We start from the raw sequence: 22,331 nt of genomic DNA, 5'->3' as shown, positions 1-22,331 counted from the left end.
GCCTCCTCCTATAGGAAGTATTCCTGGGTTAGTTGTCCCTCCACTTTCCTGTTTCCATGGTACATAGCTTGTTGGTCCAGCTCCCCAACCAGGCAGGGACACAGTATTCATCACATAAAAGGCATTCAAATATATGGAGAAAACCTGAGCATTTTTCCAAGCGCCAGTTAGCGATACAATCAAAACAAAACTTATTCCCTGCTCTCCAGGTTTGTTCAAGGAAAACATACGGCTGGGAAAAGAGAGAAGATGAGGGAGAGGTAACAGAGGAGAAGGTCTAGCCTGTGGGCCAGAATTAAAATTTAAATAGATATTTGAGAAAACTCAAGCAGAATCAAGATGCATTTTATTGCATTTACTTCTACTGTGTGATTTAACATGTTACTTTTTGTACACATGATATTTTTTACTGAAACACTATTTTTAATGTATTAATATTATTTTTAATGTACAGGGGCACTGAAAAGTTAATTTTACATGCAATTTTAATGACAAAATGTGCAAAACTGACTGCCTATCATATCCAAGATACAAACATAATTTCACTTAACTTGATTCAAATTCTAGGAGGGGTTGTTATTATCCCCACAGTTTCGAAAACTGAGGTACAGAGAGGCTGACATACCCTTGGACAAAAGCCAAGGGGAAGTGGCAAACACATTGATCACTGAGAGCATGAAAACTGCTCCTACTCCCTCATGGACTGACTAACAGAACAAGGCTCTTAAGATGAACTGCCAGTAAACGCCTAAGATGTTCTTGCCTGGAGAATCCCAGGGACGGGGGAGCCTGGTGGGCTGCCGTCTATGGGGTCGCACAGAGTCGGACACGACTGAAGCGACTTAGCAGCAGCAGCAGAGCAAAGTCCCAGTTACCATCAGGGAATAAAAAAACACTTCTACACCTCCAAGTAACCTTTGTCATCTGAGGTCCCCCCCCATTTCCAGTACAACAGCAACCCTGAGTGCTCAAGTAATCTCCAGGGGATGGCCCTGCCCTGCTAACTCTGTGCCCCCTCAGTACCACCTCAGCTCCTGCTTCATCCTCACTTTCCAGTACAGCTGATGACTCATTTGTCACCTCGAGCTGCTGCTGCCACCGCTGCCCCCACTGCAGAAGAGAAGGCACTGTTCATGTGCTGGGAACAGCACTTCGATGCTTCAAGCTCAAACTGACTTACCAGCTCTCTCCTTCAATTACTCTTCAGACTAATCCATTCATTTTTGGAATGCTCTCACCTTTCCTCCGCCCCAGCTGCCAAAACAAAACTTCTTTCTTGCACCTGCAGAGAGAGGTCAAGCTCCACCTTTCCCTAATTTCCTGACTACCCATTATATCTGCTCTGTTTTGCTGGACTTTGGCTCACTTACTTCTCTCAACTACCTGCTCTCTTCCTATAATCTGGAAGAAATCCCATTTGCAAATCTCTTCTACATAATTTTTTTCTCTCACCCCTGCTGCCCCCTATTCCAGTTTACTAAGAGTTCTGTCCCCTCCTCACAGACTCTCCCAAGATAAGAAAAGGGGCACTCTGCAATTTCACCTACCTTGATGAACTACCTGATGGCTGAATAGCGGAATGTGCTTAGTCCCTCAGTTGTGTCCTACTCTTTGCGACCCCATGGACTGTATAGCCTGCCAGGCTCCTCTGTCCATGGGAATCTCCAGGCAAGAATATTGGAGTGGGTTGTCATGCTCTTCTCAACCCAGGTCTCCCACATTGCTGGCAGATTCTTTATCATCTGAGCTACCAGGGAAGCTACACCAGGGTTTAACCACACTGCACTGCAAATACTTGGGGCTGGGACACTAATTTTTCTCCAGACTCACATCAAGTACACAGTGACTGAAACAGCTTTTCCTTAACTTTCATTAAATGGGAGCCTTTTTCCTGACCTTCAATAAACATCCCATACCTTTCTTTTTTTTCCTTCAGACGAGCATGTTCCTCCTAACCTATTTAAAAAAGAAGAAAAAGAAAGAAAAGAGAACCACATCCAATTGATACAGAGACTGCAATTACTTAGAATCCTATGGCACAGATATATGAATTTTGTTGGTGTCTAAACCTGACATTTTTACACCCCCACAACATTAAAAGAATTAAAAAATGGATGTATTCAGCTATAAAAGAGGCTCCAGCTCTCCTTGAGGTTTGTTTAATCTATGTTCCTTGCTGTCTGTGTACTTATTTTTCTTCAAACCCCTAAAATTCTGTATATAAGAGCACACAAGGTCTTGAAAGTCCCCGGACTGGACCTCACTCAGAGAATAAGGTAAATGAGCACCTGAAAAACACTGAATCTAACTTTTTGAGGGCCAAGATACTTGGCACGTAAGAACTTACTTTCCTGACAGACCTAAGGATGGAATCTATGCCCCCTGCATTGGGAACTCAAGAATCTCAGCCACTGGACCACCAGGAAATTCCCTGAATTTAACATTTTAATTACTGCAGATTAGATTTTTTATTGGCAGTCTCACATATTTAATGAAGAGCACTGTCTTCTAAGAGTTGCATAAATGTTAATGTTATTAATATTCAAATAATGTCTGACAGCACCAAAAAAGACTTTGGAGATTTTCTAGTAACCCAGCTGGGGAAACTCAAGCTATAGGTGCCTGACCCACCTACGGAGCCATGTATTAGCCCAAAAAAAAAAAAAAATCCCCCCCCCCGCCGCCCCAAACCAGCACACAGTCATAGACAGGGGCACACACAGTCGCAGATGCATATGCCTGGAAACAGACACCCATGAACTCAGATGCACAGACAGACACATACAGACGCAGACACTAATTCCCCAAAGTACAGCTCATGTACCAAGAAACTGTCTTACCTGAAGAATGAAATCTTACTGTAGTATCTCCCAAAAATACTTTGTATTCACTGCCCCCACCCAGCAATTCTGTGCTGGGCTCTGCTCAAGGATGGGATCATTCTGATCCTCAGCATGAGACGCTTCAGGTGCTGAAGGAACTTCGGTTTTTATAACCCACAGAGGCTCACCAAAATTGTATAACCACCCCACCTAGTCAGAAATGCTACCTACTTTGTATTACACAACAGCCACCACCTGGTTACAAACTGTTACTGCATGCCTCCAGTATGGTCTGTTTACCATCAACCTGTAGCAGGTTTCTATGTGGCAGGCTGGATACCACTGTGGAAACCAAGCAACTGCTGGGATTACATTTCTCAAACTTACACAAATAAGGAAAATTAAAACCTATCTTTCCAACCCCTTCCATTCAGATGAACAAGTCCACCCACAATGCTTTCTGCTCAGTGAAAAGGGAGATTAATTTTACTCCTCTTTTGGGGGGGGTCATTTTTCATTTCCCCAATCAGGGGCCCAGAGACAACTGTTTTCAAAACTCAAAGACTTTCAGAGATTAAAAATATATCTGAAGGTATGATTTCTTCATTAAATGACAGGCAGAGCCAACAATAACTGTTACATTGAAAGTTAACCCCTGGGGCCCAGCTGGATGTGGCACCTGTTGTATGCCCTCTCAGCTGCAGAGGCCCCACCAGACAGTGGAAGTGCCCATGAAGACACAGAAAGGGGCAGATATACATTGGAAGGGAAGAAGCTGCACCTGCAATCAGACTTTGTCCTTTCCAGCCCTGACCTACCAAAGGACTGCCAAAACCTGGGCAATGGGCACCTCACCTCTGCTGTGAGAGGACAAATACTAGCCTTCATCTTGCCAACACCACAGCACTTCCCAAATTCGAACAGAAAACCAAGAAACTGAGATGAACAGCCAGACAGAAGATGCATCTTGGAAGATGAGCTCCCTGAGATAAAAGCAGAAGAGGGAGCAGGACAACTTCTGGAGAGAAAAGCAGCATTAAGTGTTACTTATTCATGAGTAATCTTAAGGAAATCAGCAATGAACATAAGAGGAAGATGCCACTGGACTAGGGGAGAAGCTATAGCAGAAGCCAGAGGGATGGCTGGAAGCCAAACACTTCAACTGTTCAGGGGCAAGAGATCACAACTGCGAGTGTGCAAAACACAGGTGACATGTGACACATTCAACCCACCAGGCAACAAGCCCAGGTAGTCCCTTGCTCCAAGGTGAGCTAAACCAGTGTCTAGCCTATGGAAAAAATACTCAAGTTTCAGTATCCTGAATACAAGAACTATAATCAGGATGTTCTGTGAAGACAAGCTTCAGAAAAGTTCCACTGCAGGAACCAAAAGAAAATTTCAATTTGGAAAAAAGGAACAAAGAATAATAATTAAAAAAAGACAGTTGAGTATAAACACAGGAAACAGGATCAAACAATTACATGAAGAAAATGGTCTAAGACCAAGAGACAACAAGCTGGGGTGGGGAAGAATTATGAGGAAACAAAAAGCACAGAATTAGTTTAGAAGCAATAAAGAGAAGTGAAACTGCATAAAACAGCAGAAAAATGAAAGGTAAAGGACAAGCCTGAGAAACTCCTAGACGTGGAAAAACCCAGAAAGGCAACAACAGTTCAGAGATGAGTATCATGGAGGGGGAAAAAAGCAAAGAGCAAAGTCAAGACATGAATAATCCAGTGCTTCTTAAATGGACTTAAAAAACAAAGAAGCCTGTCATGTTGTAGGATTCCATTTATATGAAATGTCCAGAATAGACAAATCTACAGAAACAGGAAGATTAGTGGTTGCCTGGGGCTGGGGTAGAAATAGGGGACAGGAATGGGAGTGATTTAATGGGTTTGGGATTTATTTATAGGATGAAGAAAATTTCTAAAACTTGATTGTTGTGATGGTTGCCCAAGGCTGATTCACCCCCAGAAGCCACTAAACTGTACATTTTAAATGGGAGAATTTTACAGTATCTGATTTATACCTCAATAAAAATTTTTTTTTCTAAAGAACAATGAAGAGGACTTCCCTGGCAGTCCAGTGGTTAAGAATCTGCCTTCCAATACATGAGATGCAACTTTGATCCCTGGTCAGGGAACTAAAATCCCACAGACCATGGGGCAACTAAACCTTGGCATCACAACGAAAAGATCCTGCATGCTGCCCCCAGGCTCCGGAGCCCCTATGCCACAACTAGAGAAGCCCCAAGTGCCACAACGAAGACCCACATGCTACAACAAAGTTCCCTAGTGCTGCAACTAAGACCTGATGCAGCCAAATAAACAGTGAAACAAAGATACAAAAGATACAGGAAAAAATCACAACTAATTGAGATTAAGAAAAATCTGAGTACAGAGATGAGCACATCAAGCTTCCCAGGTAAAGAAACTGCCTGCCAATGCAGGACAAAAGAGATGTGTGTTCAATCCCTGGGTCGGGAAGATCCCCTGGAGTAGGAAATGGCAACCCACTCCAGTATTCTTGACTGGAAAATGCCATGGACAGAGGAGCCTGACGAGTCACAGAATCAGACATGACTGAGTACACACACACACGGGCACACCAGAGTCATTAAAAAGTCAAGAGAAGAAATTAAACTTGAACATATCCTGGCAAAATAATTTAGCTATGGGATGAAATAGAAACACTCAGGGAGATGGAGAAAATGTCTGCTTTACTTAAATGGTAGCAATTATTAAGATTAGCCCCAGGATTTTCCAAGGCAATAATAAATACCAGAAGTCGAAAGAAATTACAGATCTGTAAAGAGCTGGAGAAAAAGGTTTCCCAAGGAATTTTATAATCAAACAAGCTGCCCTTTGTGTGTTAAAGCCAAAAACTTCAGAAATGCATGAAACAGAAAAGCAAAGCCTGGGGCTATATTCTAGTCAATGTAAGAGACAAAATTCAGAGAGGTCACTAAAAACAAGACTACTAACAATGTATGGCAGCCAAAACCATCAAGATTAGAACATATACCCAGTACATCAAATTATTCTCTAAGCATATACTGAAAGTGAAAGTATTAGTCACTCATTCATGTCTGACTCTGCAACCTTATGGACTGCAGCTCTCCAGAATCCTCTGTCCATGGAATTCTCCAGGCAAGAATACTGGAGTGGGTAGCCATTCCTTTCTCCAGGGGATCTTCCAACCCAGAGATCGAACCCAGGTCTCTGGCACTGCAGGCAGATTCTTTACCATCTGAGGCACTACATAAAGTTAAAAATGTAATTAAAAACAAAGCAGAGTGAACAAGAGTACATTAAAGACTGAACACAGAAAATGAGAAGATGATGAAGCTCTTCCAGACAGACAGGAATGGAAAAAATATCATTAGATTTCAGCTACGACAACTGAAAAAAGTTGTTTTCTACTTTTTTTTAAAGAAACCATTATTAGAATTCTTAAAACTACAGACTAAAACTAAACCTGTAAATTAAATTCATTAAAAATATTCCCTGTTTTGTCAAAAAATAAACGCCTAAGGTAGACCTTAAAAATGAAGAAAGGGGAATTCCCTGGCGATCCCATGGTTAAAAAACGAAACAGAAATAGACCCTGTGCTCTTTTCTAAAAGTTCAGGATTTATAAGGGATCAAACTGAAGGGACTTCAAAGAAATTGCGCACATGCTACCAAGACCCCAGTCCTAGTGCATCAGTGTGGAAATCAGCGGCGTGGCTGCTCTGTCTCTGGGAGATGGCGAGGGACAGGGAAGCCTGGCATGCTGCAGTCCATGGGGTTCAAAGAGTCAGACACCGACTTGGCATCTGAACAACAACAATAATTGTTATTTTTAAATGTCAGACACAACGGAATTCATGCGAGAAAGGATTAAAAGGGAGGAAAAGGATCACTTTACATTGCTAAATTATAAAATTAACAATAGAAATGTTAATTTTTATGTTCTGAACATTATTTCACTGAAATAAGGTCCATAATGGTTATCAACACAGAAGAATGACTAACATTTTTATAAATATACCTCTTGGTCTCCAAGAAGATAGGAGGCAAGAGGGTAGAGGGGAAATGAGCAGACTTGATCTCCAAGTTAATTCTATCGTGTATCAATTAGAGAATCTGACCAATATAATGAATAAGGCTAATAGTTCAGTTCAGTTCAGTTGCTCAGTCGTGTCCGACTCTTTGCGACCCCATGAATCACAGTACGCCAGGCCTCCCTGTCCATCATCAACTCCAGGAGTTCACTCAAACTCATGTCCATCGAGTCGGTGGTGCCATCCAGCCATCTCATTCTGTCGTCCCCTTCTCCTCCCGCCCCCAATCCCTCCCAGCATCAGTCTTTTCCAGTGAGTCAGCTCATCGCATGAGGTGGCCAAAGTATTGGAGTTTCAGCTTTAGCATCAGTCCTTCCAATGAACACCCAGGATTGATCTCCTTTAGAATGGACTGGTTGGATCTCCTTGCAGTCCAAGGGACTCTCAAGAGTCTTCTCCAGCACCACAGTTCAAAAGCATCAATTCTTCGGTGATCAGCTTTCTTCACAGTCCAACTCTCACATCCATACATGACCACGGGAAAAACCATAGCCTTGACTAGACGGACCTTTGTTGGCAAAGTAATGTCTCTGCTTTTTAATATGCCACCTAAGGCTAATATAGTAAGTATCAAACTTTGCACACCACAGAAAGTACAGGTTTATTTTCAATGGCTAAGAAGCATTAGTGAAAACTGACCACCATGACAAATGAAAATTTCAGCCTCAAAAAGAACACTTCTCATTGTTTGATCATAATGTTAAAAACAGATTTAAAAGAATTATCAACCAAGAATATTTAACAACTTCAAAATTTTCTACCTTTCTCCCAAACATGTTAGTTCAAAGGTGAAACTAAGACTGTTAAAAAAATATATATCCTTACAATTAAAAAAAGAATAAGCAACAAAATACTCTAAAGAAAGTTAAAAATAAAGAGAGGAAGAGAAAATAGCTAGGAAATAAGCAGCAGAGTTGATAAATTTGATAAATACATCCAAGAGGGCTCTTAAACAAGCCTTTTGGAGCTTCCCAGATGGCACAGCAATAAAGGATCTGCCTGTCAATGCAGGAGCTGCAAGAGACACAGGTTTGATCCCTGAATCTGGAAGAGTCCCTGGAGTAAGAAATGGCAACCCACTCCAATATTCTTGCCTGGAAAACTCCATGGAAAGAGGGGCCTGGTGGGCTCAGCCCATGGGATTGCAAAAAGTTGGACATGACTGAGCATGCACGCACAAGGCCAAGGCAGATAGAGACCTTCCATTTAAAAACACACTGGGCTCAGATGCATATGCCAGAGACCCCAGTCCTAGGGCATCATCCCTCTGCAACCTGGAAACCCAAGGCATTTCCCAGGCAAATGCCTTCCAGTATAAGGAAGTTTCTTCCTAAGCTACCCAGTGCCAAAGCACTGGTGAAGGATGACAAGCTTGTCAGTCATTTCAGAATCTAAGCAAAACCCTGATTCCACATTTGACAAAGCACAGGAGAAGGAAAAAAGCTAGTAATACATTTCGTATTAACAGGTAGAAGGGAGAAAACCATTAAGATCCAAAAAGAAAATCAGAAATCAAAAAGGTATTTAATAAAGCTCAAAATCAATTTTCGAATGAAATCTGTCATGCATTCCAATACAGAAGAAAAATGTCCTCAAAAAGAATCCCTATCTCATGCCAAAAACCAACGAGATACTTTCTCTGAAAAATCCAGCAAGGTCATATTAAAACCAAAAACAGAAGGGAGTGTGATGTCTCCATTATAAAAGACTGTTCTGGAAGTTCTAATTCAGTACGAAAAGGATTTTAAAGTTCAAATAACAGAAAAGGGGACTTCCGTGCAAGTCCACTAGTTAAGAGTTTACTTTCCAATGCAGGGGTGCTGGTTCAATCCCTGGTTGGGGAGCTAAGATCCCACATGCCTCACTGGCAAAAAAACCCACAAAAACCTAAAACATAAAGCAGAAGCATTGTTGCAACAAATTCAATAGAGATTTTAAAATGGTCCACATCAAAAAATCTTAAAAAATAAAAAGGAAAGGCAAAAGAATTATTCACAGATCTGTCTACAGAGAAAATGAGTTACAGGGGTGAGGAGGAGCACTGGAATCTGATACTTCAAAAAAGTAGTCATTTACAAATGAACAAAGGAAAACTCCACCCCATGTACTAGCATTAACTCATAGGATAACCCTCTTTTAAAGTGCTGTATACCATTCTAAAGGAGATCAATCCTGGGTGTTCATTGGAAGGACTGATGCTAAAGCTGAAACTCCAATACTTTGGCCACCTCATGCGACGAGTTGACTCACTGGAAAAGACTGATGCTGGGAGGGATTGGGGGCGGGAGGAGAAGGGGACGACAGAGAATGAGATGGCTGGATGGCATCACCGACTCTGTGGACATGAGTTTGAGTGAATTCCGGGAGTTGGTGATGGACAGGGAGGCCTGGCGTGCTGTGATTCATGGGGTCGCAAAGAGTCGGACACAACTGAATGACTGAACTGAACTGATACATACACATGCAAGCATGCTAAGAAAGCAAAAGATGACACCAAGCTCTTTACAGTGGTAATCTCTGTAAAGTGTAATTATAACTGTTTTTACTTTGTGGAAAAGTTTTAATTTAAGCTTTAGTTTTGTCCCTCCCAATGTATTAGAAGGCAAAATTAGTAGTAGCTCAATACTTAGCACCTATATATGGTTAGTAAATCTAGGACCAAAAATTAGGCAAAACAACCAAAAGGCTAAACATGGCCAAATACTGAAAGAAAAAAAAAAGTTTAATTCTTCAGAAATAATTACGTATTTGAAATATCTAATTTGATTAATGTTATCTCTGATTTATATTTTTCCTTTAAGGACAAATGTTAACTCTTTTTTAAACCTTACGCATCTGGTGATTATTTCTGCCTTTCCAGATAAATGTTACATAGTGACATTTCAGTGTCCCTGTTTTTGTAAAACTGAGTAAAACAACAAAGGTTTACAATTACCAACTGGACAAAACTACTCATAATAAGACTACTCTGGTAATAAGATTAACTGGGGCGGAGGGGGCAGAAGGTAGGTAAGTGTTTGTGCTTAGTCATGTTCAGACTCTTTGCAACCCTTTGGACTGCAGCCCACCAGACTCCTCTGTCCATGAGATTTTTCAGGCAAGGATACTGAAGTGGGTTGCCATTTCCGAGACTTCTCCAGGGCATCTTCCTAACCCAGGGATTGAACCTGTGTCTCCTGCAACTCCTGCTGCTGCTAAGTCACTTCAGTCGTGTCCGACTCTGTGTGACCCCATAGACGGAAGCCCACCAGGCTCCTCTGTCCCTGGGATTCTCCAGGCAAGAACACTGGAGTGGGTTGCCATCTCCTTCTCCAATGTGTGAAAGTGGAAAGTGAAAAGTGAAAGTGAAGCGCATCCGACCCTTAGCGACCCCACGGACTGCAGCCTACCAGGCTCCTCCATCCATGGGATTTTCTAGGCAAGAGTACTGGAGTGGCTTGCCATTGCCTTCTCCGATACTGCACTGCAGGCAAATTCTTTACCCTAAGCCATCAGGGGAGAAGGGGAGAGAATTCTGTAAACACTAAAAGGAAATATATTAATAGCACCCTCTAGTGTTACAAGGGCTTCCCTGGTGGCTCAGACGGTAGAGTCTGCCTGCAGTGCTGGAGACCGGGGTTTGAACCGTGGGTCTGGAAGATCCCCTGGAGAAGGAAATGGCTATCCACTCCAGTATTCTTGCCTGGAAAATCCCATGGACAGAGGAGCCTGGCAGGCTACAGTCTATGGGGTTGCAAAGTTGGACACAACTAAGAGACTTCGTTTTCTAGACATTTATAAGACAAACTAAAAAATATGAAAATTATTTTATTAATATTTCGGAAAATTTCACACAAAAAGTAGACAAAACTAAAATACATTTTAACTGTATATCCAACTTATTTCTCACTATGTATTGATTTGATTCACATGGCAACTTCTCTACTTCATTAGAAGTGTCAAGAGACAACCAGGTGTTTGTGAGTCTGCTGCCATTCAATTAATAATTAAACTAATAAAAAGCCTTGATTTTAAGTTGAACACACAACCAACTAAATTCAAGCAACACTTCCCAGCCTCCCCTGCAGCTAGAGGTGGCCATGTGATTATGTTTGACCAAGGGGATGGAAGTTGAAATAAACATGTTCTCCTTTCCCTTTTCCCACTGACTGAAGCGAACATCCTGAACCATGTGAAAAAAAGGAGCCAGATTATGTGAAACGCTATTTCTTATTTGTGTATACTGAAACAGCCAAAACTATACCCCATCTCCAAAAAATAACAAAACACACGTAAAAGAAAATCTGATAAGCCAACATATTTAGAATAAACCCAGCTACTAAATTTTCAATAGGAGATAAACAAGTACATATTTCAAACCTGACTGAATGCTATTCTCCAGAGATGGATCACAATAAAGAATACACATTTGCATGAGGTGAATAAATTCACTGTTTCTCTTGACTACCAAAGGTTTCACTGACAGACACTTAAACGCTGGCCTTTCATACATAATCTCAGAGCACAACGCGGAAGAATTCAGCAATAAAAATAAACTTTTTCCACTCTGAAAGTAAATCCATAGTGGAGACTGCATATTTCAAACTGAAGATTCGCACTACGGTGTGTTTTTGCCAGAACCTTGGCGTAGAATACAAGGGGTGGGAAAAAAGAACTCACTGAGCATCCAGAAGCCCATACTATAGACCATGCACAATTGTGCAGATCATGAATGATGGTGTAAGTGCAAGAAAACCATTATCCAGTGGGCCTCAGATGTCTTCCTCTGCAAAATAAGGATGTTGGTATAAATCTGTGGTTTCTGCACTTTTGCTGTTAGTAATGAAATAAGCATTCTCAAATTCAAAGCTAGGAGGGGGAGTGGTTTACATAAGTAGGTAGATGATGTTATTAAAATGAGGACTTGATACTCTTTACTGTAAAGTTTTTAATACACACTTTCCAGAATTAATACCAAAAAAATGTCCACCAGTATATCAAAGATTCCAAAACCATACGAACTTTGCTGACAGCAGCAAGAAAAGTACATTTACAAGCTTTCTAGCAGCAGCAGCCTGCAAATGTTATGCTGCACTACACCATCATTATTTAGTTTCCCAATCACTTACCTGGAGCCAGACATCTTGGAATGTGAAGTCAAGTGGGCCTTAGAGAGCAACACTACGAACAAAGCTAGTGGAGGTGATGTAATTCCAATTGAGCTATTTCAAATCCTGAAAGATGATGCTGTGAAAGTGCTGCACTCAATATGCCAGCAAATTTGGAAAACTCAGCAATGGCCACAGGACTGGAAAAGGTCAGTCTTCATTTCAATCCCAAAGAAAGGCAATGCCAAAGAATGCTCAAACTACTGCACAATTGCACTCATCTCACACGCTAGTAAAGTCATGCTCAAAATTCTCCAAGCCAGGCTTCAGCAATATGTGAACTGTGAACTTCCAGATGTTCAAGCAGGTTTTAGAAAAGGCAGAGGCACCAGAGATCAAATTGCCAACATCCGCTGGATCAGCAAAAAAGCAAGAGAGTTTCAGAAAAACATCTATTTCTGCTTCACTGACTATGCCAAAGCCTTTGACTGTGTGGATCACAATAAACTGTGGAAAATTCTGAAAGGGATGGGAATATCAGACCACTTGACCTGCCTCTTGAGAAACCTGTATGCAGGTCAGGAAGCAAGAGTTAGAACTGGACATGGAACAACAGACTGGCTCCAAATAGGAAAAGGAGTACGTCAAGGTTGAATATTATCACCCTGCTTATTTAACTTATATGCAGAGTACATCATGAGGAACGCTGGGCTGGAAGAAGCACAAGCTGGAATCAAGATTTCCGGGAGAAATATCAATAACCTCAGATATGCAGTTGACACCACCGTTATGGCAGAAAATGAAGAGGAACTAAAAAGCCTCTTGATGAAAGTGAAAGAGGAGAGTGAAAAGGTTGGCTTGAAGCTCAACATTCAGAAGACAAAGATCATGGCATTTGGTCCCATTACTTCATGGGAAATAGATGGGGAAACAGTGGAAATAGTGTCAGACTTTATTTTTTGGGGCTCCAAAATCACTGCAGATGCTGATTGCAGCCATGAAATTAAAAGACGCTTACTCCTTGGAAGGAAAGTTATGACCAACCTAGACAGTATATTAAAAAGCAGAGACATTACTTTGCCAACCAAGGTCCGTCTAGTCAAGGCTTTGGTTTTTCCAAAGAGTTGAAAAGATGTGAGAGTTGGACTGTGAAGAAAGCTGATCGCCGAAGAATTGATGCTTTTGAACTGTGGTGTTGGAAAAGACTCTTGAGAGCCCCTTGGACTGCAAGGAGATCCAACCAGTCCATTCTAAAGGAGATCAATCCTGGGTGTTCACTGGAAAGACTGATGCTAAAGCTGAAACTCCAATACTTTGGCCACCTCATGCAACGAGTTGACTTACTGGAAAAAGACTCTGATGCTGGGAGGGACTGCGGGCGGGAGGAGAAGGGGACCACAGAGAATGAGATGGCTGGATGGCATCACCGACTCGATGGACATGAGTTTGAGTGAACTCCTGGAGTTGGTGATGGACAGGGAGGCCTGGCGTGCTGTGATTCATGGGGTCGTAAAGAGTCAGACACGACTGAGCGACTGAACTGAACTGAACTGAACACAGTGTTGATTTTGAATTAAAGGGGGACTTCCCCGGCGGTACAGTGATTAACACTCTGCCTTCCAATGTGGAGGCATGGGTTCAATCCCTGGTTAGGGAATTGAGATCCCACATGCCTGCTCTGTACAGGCAAATAAATAAATAAATAGAACAAAGAACCATTTTAAAATTTTATTTTAAAAAATGGGGTCGGGGAGGCGGTGAGGAGAACATGCAAGACCAAGGAAGGCAAAAATATCAACTACTTTAATTCATCTAAAAATATAATCCATTTTTAAATTTAATTCTTTGGGTTAAAAAAAATAACATTCCTATTGGAATGGCTAAAACAAAAAGAAACTGCTAACACCAAATGCTAATAAGGACACAGAGTAACTGGAACTCTCATATACTTCCGATGGGTTTGTTAAAATGGCACAACTTATGCTCAAACAAAGTCTGTAACATAAATGTTTACTGCAGTTTCTAATAGCCCAAACCTGGAAACAACATTCACCTTTGACTAGTGAATGAATAAACCAACCATGGCATATGCCAATTAAAATGTGATATAATTTCACACCTATCAGATAATGCAGGAATAAAAGAGTTTAATAATACCAAGTATAAGCGAGGCTGCTGATAAACAGGAATTTTCCCACCATTGCCAGAAATGTAAATTAGTTGAAATATTGGGAGAATAATTTGGTAACATCTAGCAGGTTGAAGATGTGTGTGCCCTATGATCCAGCAATGACACTTCCCCATTTTACCAGTATGCAACCAACACATCAATAGGAGAATATAAAAATAAGTCCTGGTATGTTTAAACAGTGGAATAAAACAGAGCAGTTAAAACAAGTGAACTCTAGCTACTTGGATCAACATGGCTTGAAAACATACTTGAATGAGTGAGTAGGCTGCAGAAAACGTATCACATGAAATCTTTTATTATGATTATAGTTTTTAAATCAGTCAATATTATATGTGGGCTTATGGATATAGAAACACGTGATACAAAAGTAAAAATGTGGACTGCAAAGTTACCTATAGGAGAGAAAGAGGGAGAGAGACTAGGATATAAAAAGGGTATTTAAAATGTTTTATTTTCTTATTTAAAAAAAACCCTAAAGCAAAGATAACATTTATTTATTAGATTGAGGTATCTGACATATGAGGGTTCATTCTTTCAATTTCTTCCCATTTGAAATGTCCCAATTAAAAACAAATTTTTAACAAAGAATCTCCAGAAGTATACACAAAACACAGACAAAAACTGGTAAAAGCAGTCGCCTCCAGAGAGGTAAGTTGGGATCAGACAGGAGGGAGACTTACTTTCCCTGTCTGTTTTCATGTACTTTCTGAATTTTGTTCCATGTATATCCACTATTTTTTTTAATTACAAATAAATTTGACGTACTCTTCACCTCCAAGGGGGAAAAAGAAAACTCAAGTATTTTTATCTTAGGTAAGGAAAGGCCACAAATGGAGATTCCAGCCCAGACTTGCCATGAATGAGCTCTGTCATCTTGGGAGGTGATTTAATCCACCCTTCTCCAAGGGTTGTGCCACTTCTAAAATCCTACCCTCTGTGAAAACACAAACATCTCTCCATAAATGAGAGATCAGAAGTTTTAAGTATACCAGCAAGGAGCAATAAGCAGTTTTCCTGTAACCCTGGGTGGAAAACTTTTAGAATCTGTTATAACAGGTCTACATAGACCATCTGCAGTGATTGCCTCATGTCCTCTGCGGAAAAACGTGGGTAGAGATGTACACAGATATTCACTGTTACTCAACACTCAATGAGGCAGGAAGCTGAGGGAGCACTTATCTGATGACTTATTTTCTTAATGAACTAAAACGTGGAGGTCACGGTGAAAAGGAAGGAGGCCAAGGATGAAATCTGGGAAAGGGATAAGTAAAATGACTGACAAAGGGAAAACAAAAGTCAAGGATCTAACTGAGTCCAAAACTTAGAAATACATAAAGAAAGTCATCATGCTAGCCAATTTCTCTCCAGCAGAGTGCAACTAACAACAACAAAAAGACAGAAAAGTTACAAAAGTAGGACTGCACCACTGACAAAAGCTGGCAATTTATGCAGCCAGTTCAGAGAATGAGAAAACCAAGGTGTTGGTGAGATGAGAGTCACATGACTCCCTGGAGTCCACAGCAGGTAAGACAGATTGGGAAGCCTAGAGGAAGCCAGAGAACACCCATGTACCCAAAGATCAAGGACCACTGGAGAAGAACAAATAAGAGTATGAAGGACAGGATGTTTGTAGAGGGGAGATTCTCCAAACTCAAGGTTCCAAAGTATCATCTGGGAGATAACAAGGCCCAAAAAAGCTTAAGTGAACTGGATGTAAAACTCCCTGGAAAAGATAATGTGAAGGAACACAAGGTTGGAAGACTGGATCAGCCAACAACTTAGAGATGATGTTAGAAGACACAGTGCAAAGAAACAGAGCAAGGCAGGAGCCAACATCCAAGGCCACATAATGGCCAAGTAGTTTATAGATGATGGCAAAAAAGTAAAGGGAGAATGGTATCAAAAATTAGTATGAACTTCAAACAGACAGGCATTATGGCTAGAGAATACAGCCAGCTAGTCTCACTACCTGGAACGCTACAACATCTAGAGAATTCCTACTCATACTTCAGATCTCTGTTTAAATGATCAATTTCTCAGCAATTCCTTTCCAGTATCCTCAAAGCCAAATTAAACTGCTCATCTCCCTTCACTGTTCCTTTCAAAGCAATGACACAACTCATACCAATTCTTTATACAAACTGATGCTCTTCCTGAGTTCATACAGCAAGGAATCCACATTTTCCTTAATCTATTTGGTTCCTAAGTTTGCACTAGCAAAATAAAAGATTTCAGAAAGGGAAGGGTATACCCAAGAATCTATCCAGAGCTGCCAGGTCAGGAAGGCAGGTTCTCTAACAAACTGGTTTTAGGACACCTTAGCCATACACACTCAAAAGTAGTTCACTTAGTAAGAATTTCTAACATATTAAGATTCCTTTTTTATTTTAATGTGATTCTCACTATACTGCTGATGGGAATAGAATTATGCGTAATTTTTCTTATGATAATATGAGAAATCCAAAAGTGCATAAATAAAATTTACTCAACAAACCATATAACTACTAAATATTTTTTTTCTTTTTTAAAATAATTATTATTTTTCTGCATTGGGTCTTAGTTGCAGAGTGCAGGCTCTCTAGTTGCATGCTCGCCACAACTAGAGAAACTCCACATGTAGCAACCAATAGTCAGTGAAATAAGTATTTTTAAAATAATTTTTTTCTACTTCTCAGGCTAGGGAATAAATGGATTAACATCTAGAAATACTGCCTATCAACTGATCTAATTTTGGTGGTTCGGTAACGTTTTCTGGACAACGGTAAACCTCTACATTTGACAGGAAAAAAATGAGAAAGGGGAAGCTGATAGAAACATCCTAAACTATAAGTACATTTTATTACCCAGTCCTTCGATGGACGTGGCTTCCATTATGAAATACTCAAAAATCCAAAGGCTTAGAACTTGACAGCTCAGTAGTAGATAAAGTAATGTGGTCTTGAGCTGTGCCACCCAGTGCCACCAGCCCCGTGTAACTATTGAGACCTGAGATCTGGTCAGTGCAACTGAGAATAATAATGAAGTGATAATGATTACTGATAATAATCAATTTTATAAAATGTTACTAAAATAAATTTTACCTGTTTTTTACTTTATTCACCATAGCTACCAGAAAATTATGTATGTGACTTCCATTTTAATTGTATCAGACAGCACCCGTCTCAGAAAGTAGGTATTACTACTAATAAAATATGACTGAGGTTAAAAAATGTAGGTATCAGGGAAAAAAGTAAACGCTATTTCATAGTACATAACCATCGTAATCAGATTCATTCAGTGTGTTCTGACACCTTTCTATAAATACACATGTACACAACATGGGCATCTTAGTCCAAATATCAAAGCAAATCCTATATCATGTCCTACATAATCAACTTTGCAGCCTGAATGGTGACAGATGAGAACAAGTGCCTTCACCTAATTTCTCACTCATAGCACTGAGAGGAAGGGAAAATGCCAAAGCTGAAATCCATGTGGTAACAAGCACAAGCTGAAAGGCCAAAAGAGGAGTCAGGAGCTCTTCTTAAGAAGCTCAGAACCAGAATAAATCTAAATAAAAACACAGGGCCCAGCCAAGGGTAAACGCTGCTCAAACCTAAAGGGGTTTTTTTTTTGCGGGAGCTGTGCTGGGTCTTCCTTGCTTGAGCTTGGCCTCTCTCTAGTGGTGGTGAGCAGGGGCTAGTCTCTGGTTGCAGTGCTCGCGTTTCTCACTGTGGTGGCTTCCTGCAAGGGGCTCCAGGATGCACAGGCTTTAGCAGCTGTGGTTCCCAGGGTCTAGAGCACAGGCTCAATAGTTGTGGTGCAGGGGCCTAGTTGTTTCCTTGGCTTGTGGGATCTGGGATTGAACCCATGTCTCTGGCACTGGCAGGCAGATATTTTTTTTTATCACTGAGCCACCAAGGAGACCCCAAAGGGGCTTCATAATTACTGAAGCCTTTGCTTGTAGGTTCAGGTTTTACACGGCTAACCTAAAACAAAATACTTGTATTTAAAAGGAATTAACATCAGAGGGAATGGGACATATTTACTGTCAATACCAAACAAAAAGTCAGCAAACAACTTTAGCAATTTATATGTCTTAATCCAACACTAACATGTTGATTTTAAAATATATCCAACTGAAAAGACCACAGCTGTTCTAATATGCTTGGAATCTCTTTCATGTAACCATTACATAACTCTTCCATCTTCCTTCTTTCCCTTTCTTATGCAAGCTCTGTAATCATCATCAGTGTTTATATGGTTTTTTGAAACTACTCAATTTCTCTTGTAAATATTTAATTCTCTTGTTGCCACTGATTGAACTATTAATATAAACAACACAGCATTTCTATATGACGTTTTTAGTCATGAGAAAGTAGGCCACTGATGTCAACAGCATGAAGAGTTTGTAAACCAAAAACACCAGAATTACCAGACACAGCGAGGTCTCTCAGAAATCAGCCTCCAATAAAACAGAAATTTCCCTTCCCTGCTCAGTTTTTCATCTAGTATATTCATCCGAGACCCTCCAGATCTATAGTAGTCAAATCAACTCCTAAAATGCATGTGAACCAGCATCCAGTCTGCAGGCTCCAGGGACTGGGCAGAGCTGTTGTTCTCAGCCACGAACACCCAGGCAGTGAACTGTCACCTGTATGCTCTTGATAACAATAATGAAAAGTACTATTAAGCCTTTGCTTTTTCTTAGCTCAGTATTTTAGCATCTGTACTGATAATCTCAAAAAAAAATGGAATAAACCAACTATTCAGCTAGCTTCCTGAACCACCACAACTATCTTAGCCCTGAGATGGAAATTAAGAGTACATGTGAAGCAACATACCACCTAACTGGACAGACTGGGACAACTACTGAATTAAAAAAACACAGCATAATTATCAAACAGTGCAGGAGAGCTCAGAAAAGTAGCGACTCAACAGGACTTGAAACTGTTAGAAATGACTTTTGGAAAGTGGGGCTTGGCACCAGCCTTGAAGGATGGAGTCTTGAGCAGAAGGTCATCATGGAGTCCAGAGGTAGGCATGAAAATAGGTTAAAGAGGGCACACAGTGGGAGATGGAGGAAGAAGACCCCTCACATGGTCACTGAAGTCCCTGACATCCATGTGACTGCAACACAGCTTTATGACACATGAGCTACTGGGTGTGTGAAGAGAGTAGAAAGAGTCCACCGCTGGATAACCAAGATAAGAGATCAAGAAGCTACCGTGTTAATCCAAGTATATGGATCTTGGCAAGTGGGACGACAGAAGCAACAAGGATCAAAAGGGATAGATAGAGGGAGCAGTTCCAAAAATAACACTAACACTTGGTGTCAAAGATGACCTCTGGGAAAACAAGGCTGTCTCTACTTCACAAATACGTAAGGAACAGATTTGACTGGCAAGTAGTGAATGAAGTTTGAACATGGTGAATTTGAGCTGGTAGTAGCATGTACATTTGACAAGGGGCCACCAAAGACCACCAGAAATTGAGAGAAGCTCTATGAAAGACTTCCCTCGTAGCTCAGTCATAAAGAATCTGCCTGCAGTGCAGGAGACCTGGGTTCAATTCCTCGGTCAGGAAGATGCCCTGGAGAAGGAAATGGCAACCCACTCCAGTATTCTCGCCTGGAAAATCCCATGGACAGAGGAGCCTGGTGGGCTGCAGTCCACGGGGTCACAGTGTCTGGCACAACTGAGCAACTAACACTTCACTTCTGTGAAAGAACACAGCAGAGAAAGATCTGTCAACTGAAATATGAAAATAGTAACTGAAACTCTGGGAGCTAGGAGACCATTTATTTTGAAGATATCCACAGGCAGAACTGCCTTCCCCTCACCTCCTTCTTCATTACTAATTGTCACTTTAAGAACACAAAACATACAACTTAATGATGATGTCTTATGTCAAAAAAACTACACATAGAAAACAAAAAGAATGAAAGAAATACATAAAAATATTCACAGTGCTGTTGTTAAAAAGAGGATCGAGGATATTTTCTTCTTCCTAATTTTTGTTTAATTTTTAAATAGACTTCTATTAGAAAACTGGGTGGTTAGTCACCCAGAGCCAGACATTCTGGAGTGCAAAGTCAAGTGGGCCTTAAAAAGCACTGCTATTAATAAAGATATGGATGCGATGAAATTCCAGCAGAACTATTCAAATCCCTAAAGGATGATGCCATAAGGTTTTGCATTCATCATGTCAGCAAATCTGGAAGACCCAGCAGTGGCCACAGGACTGGAAAAGGTCAATCCTCATCCAAATTCCCAAGAAGGGAAGTACTAAAGAATGTGATAACCATCGGACAATTGCACTCATCCCCCATGCTAATAAGGTCACGCTTAAAATCTTGCATGACAGGCTTCAGCATTAGGCAAACCAAGAAATTCAGATGTCCAGACTAGGTTTAGAAAAGGAAGAGGATCTAGAGATCAAATTGCCAACATTTGCTGGATTATAGAGAAAGCTAGGGAATTTCAGAAAAACATCTATCTCTGTTTCATTGACTACACTTGACTGCGTGGATCATGACAAACTATGGAAAGCTCTTACAGAGACGGAAAACCAGACCACCTTACTTGTCTCCTGAGAAACTTGTATGCGAGTCAAGAAGCAATAGTTAGAACCCCGTATGGAACAACTGCGTGGTTCAAGATTGAGAAAGGAGTACAAAAGGGCAGTCTGCTGTTATCCTGTTTGTTTAACCTATACACTAAGCACATCATGAGAATTGCTGGGCTGAGTTACAAGCTGGAATCAAGATAGGCGGGAGAAACATCAACAACCTCTAATGTGGATGATACCACTCTAATGGCAGAAAATGAATAGGAACTAAAGAGCCTCTAGATAAGGGTGAGGGAGGAGTGTGAAATAGCCAGCTTAAGACTAAATAATAAAACAAACTAGATCATGGCATCCGGCCCCATACTGCATGGCAAATAGAAAGGGAAAAGGTGGAAGTAGTGACAGATTTCCTCTTCCTGAGCTCCAAAATCACTGCAGATGGTGACTGCAGCCATGAAATCAGAAGATGATTGCTTCTTGGCAAGAAAGCTATGACAAACCTAGACAGTGAGTTGAAAAGCAGAGATATTACTCGCTGACAAACGACCGTATAGTCAAGGCTATGGTCTTCCCAGTGGTCACATATGGCTGTGAGAGCTGGACTGTAGAGAAGGCAGAACATCAAAGAATTGATGCCTCCCAACTGGTGGTGCTGGAGAAGACTCCTGAAAGTTCCTTGGACAGGAAGAAAATCAAACCAGTCAATCTTAAGGGAGATCAACCCTGAGTATTCACTGGAAGGACTGATGCTGAAGCGCCAGTATTGTGGCCATCTGATGGGAACAGATGACTTATTGGAAAAGTCCCTGATGCTAGGAAAGATTGAGGGTGTCAGAGGATGAGATGGCTGAACAGCATCACCGATGCAATGAACTCCGGGTGATGGGGAGGGACAGGGAGGCCTGGCATGCTGCCATCCATGGGGTCACAAGGAGTCGGGACACAACTGGGCGAATGAACAACAAACACATGTGAAAATTAAAAATGTTTTAAAAAGGAATGATTTCCTCTAAGTATTTTTCATATTTTATTTCTTTTTGGCTGTGCTGGGTCTTCTGTTGCTTCAAGTGGGCTTTCTGTAGTTGCGGTGGGTGAGGACTCCTCTCTAGTTGCAGGGCTCAGGCTTCTCGTTGTGGTGGCTTCTCCTGCTGCAGAGCACAAGCTCTAAGGCGCACAGGCTCAGTAGTTGCAGCTCGCAGGCACTACAGAGCAGGCTCAGTAGTTGTGATGCACGGGCTTAACTGCCCCACAGCATGCGGGATCCTCCCTCATCAGGGACCGAACCTGTGTCCTGTGCATTGGCAAGAGGATTCTTTATCACAGGACCACCAGGGAAGTCTCCCTCTGAGCATTTTTGAAAGTTCTTAAATTTTCACCTAGTGAATTAATTTTACTGTATGTAAATTAAAATTAAACATAATCATTAATATAATATTTTACATTCACTGTGCTGAATAAATTTAGTCGTAACAAGGAAAATTAAGAGTATAAATTCTTGCAGTGTCTCAATTCGCCAATTTATCAAAATTAACTGGAAAATCTTATCACTGGGCCCAACAATTTTACTCCCAGAA

The 22,331-nt window shown here is 41.0% G+C and overlaps 1 protein-coding gene across 2 annotated transcripts in view; it reads right to left on the bottom strand.

The window, feature by feature from the left end:
• Nucleotides 1-22,331, bottom strand: part of SLC23A2 (solute carrier family 23 member 2) — a 144,784-nt gene that overhangs the window by 103,289 nt on the left and 19,164 nt on the right. The window contains exon 1 of one of the 2 annotated variants that reach the window (XM_055431912.2): nucleotides 2,841-3,029. The exons of the other annotated variant lie outside the window; for it this stretch is intronic. The gene's annotated coding sequence lies outside the window, so the exon portion shown is untranslated. Of the gene's footprint in view, nucleotides 1-2,840; nucleotides 3,030-22,331 lie in introns of those variants that run through there. 2 annotated transcript variants of the gene reach the window in all.

This window comes from Moschus berezovskii, chromosome 15 (genome assembly GCF_049115385.1).
Source record: "Moschus berezovskii isolate FMDL1 chromosome 15, NW_MosBer_1.0, whole genome shotgun sequence".
NCBI lineage: Eukaryota > Metazoa > Chordata > Mammalia > Artiodactyla > Moschidae > Moschus > Moschus berezovskii.
Note: the sequence above shows the minus strand (reverse complement) of the source record. Positions and strands in the feature narration are given on the sequence as shown.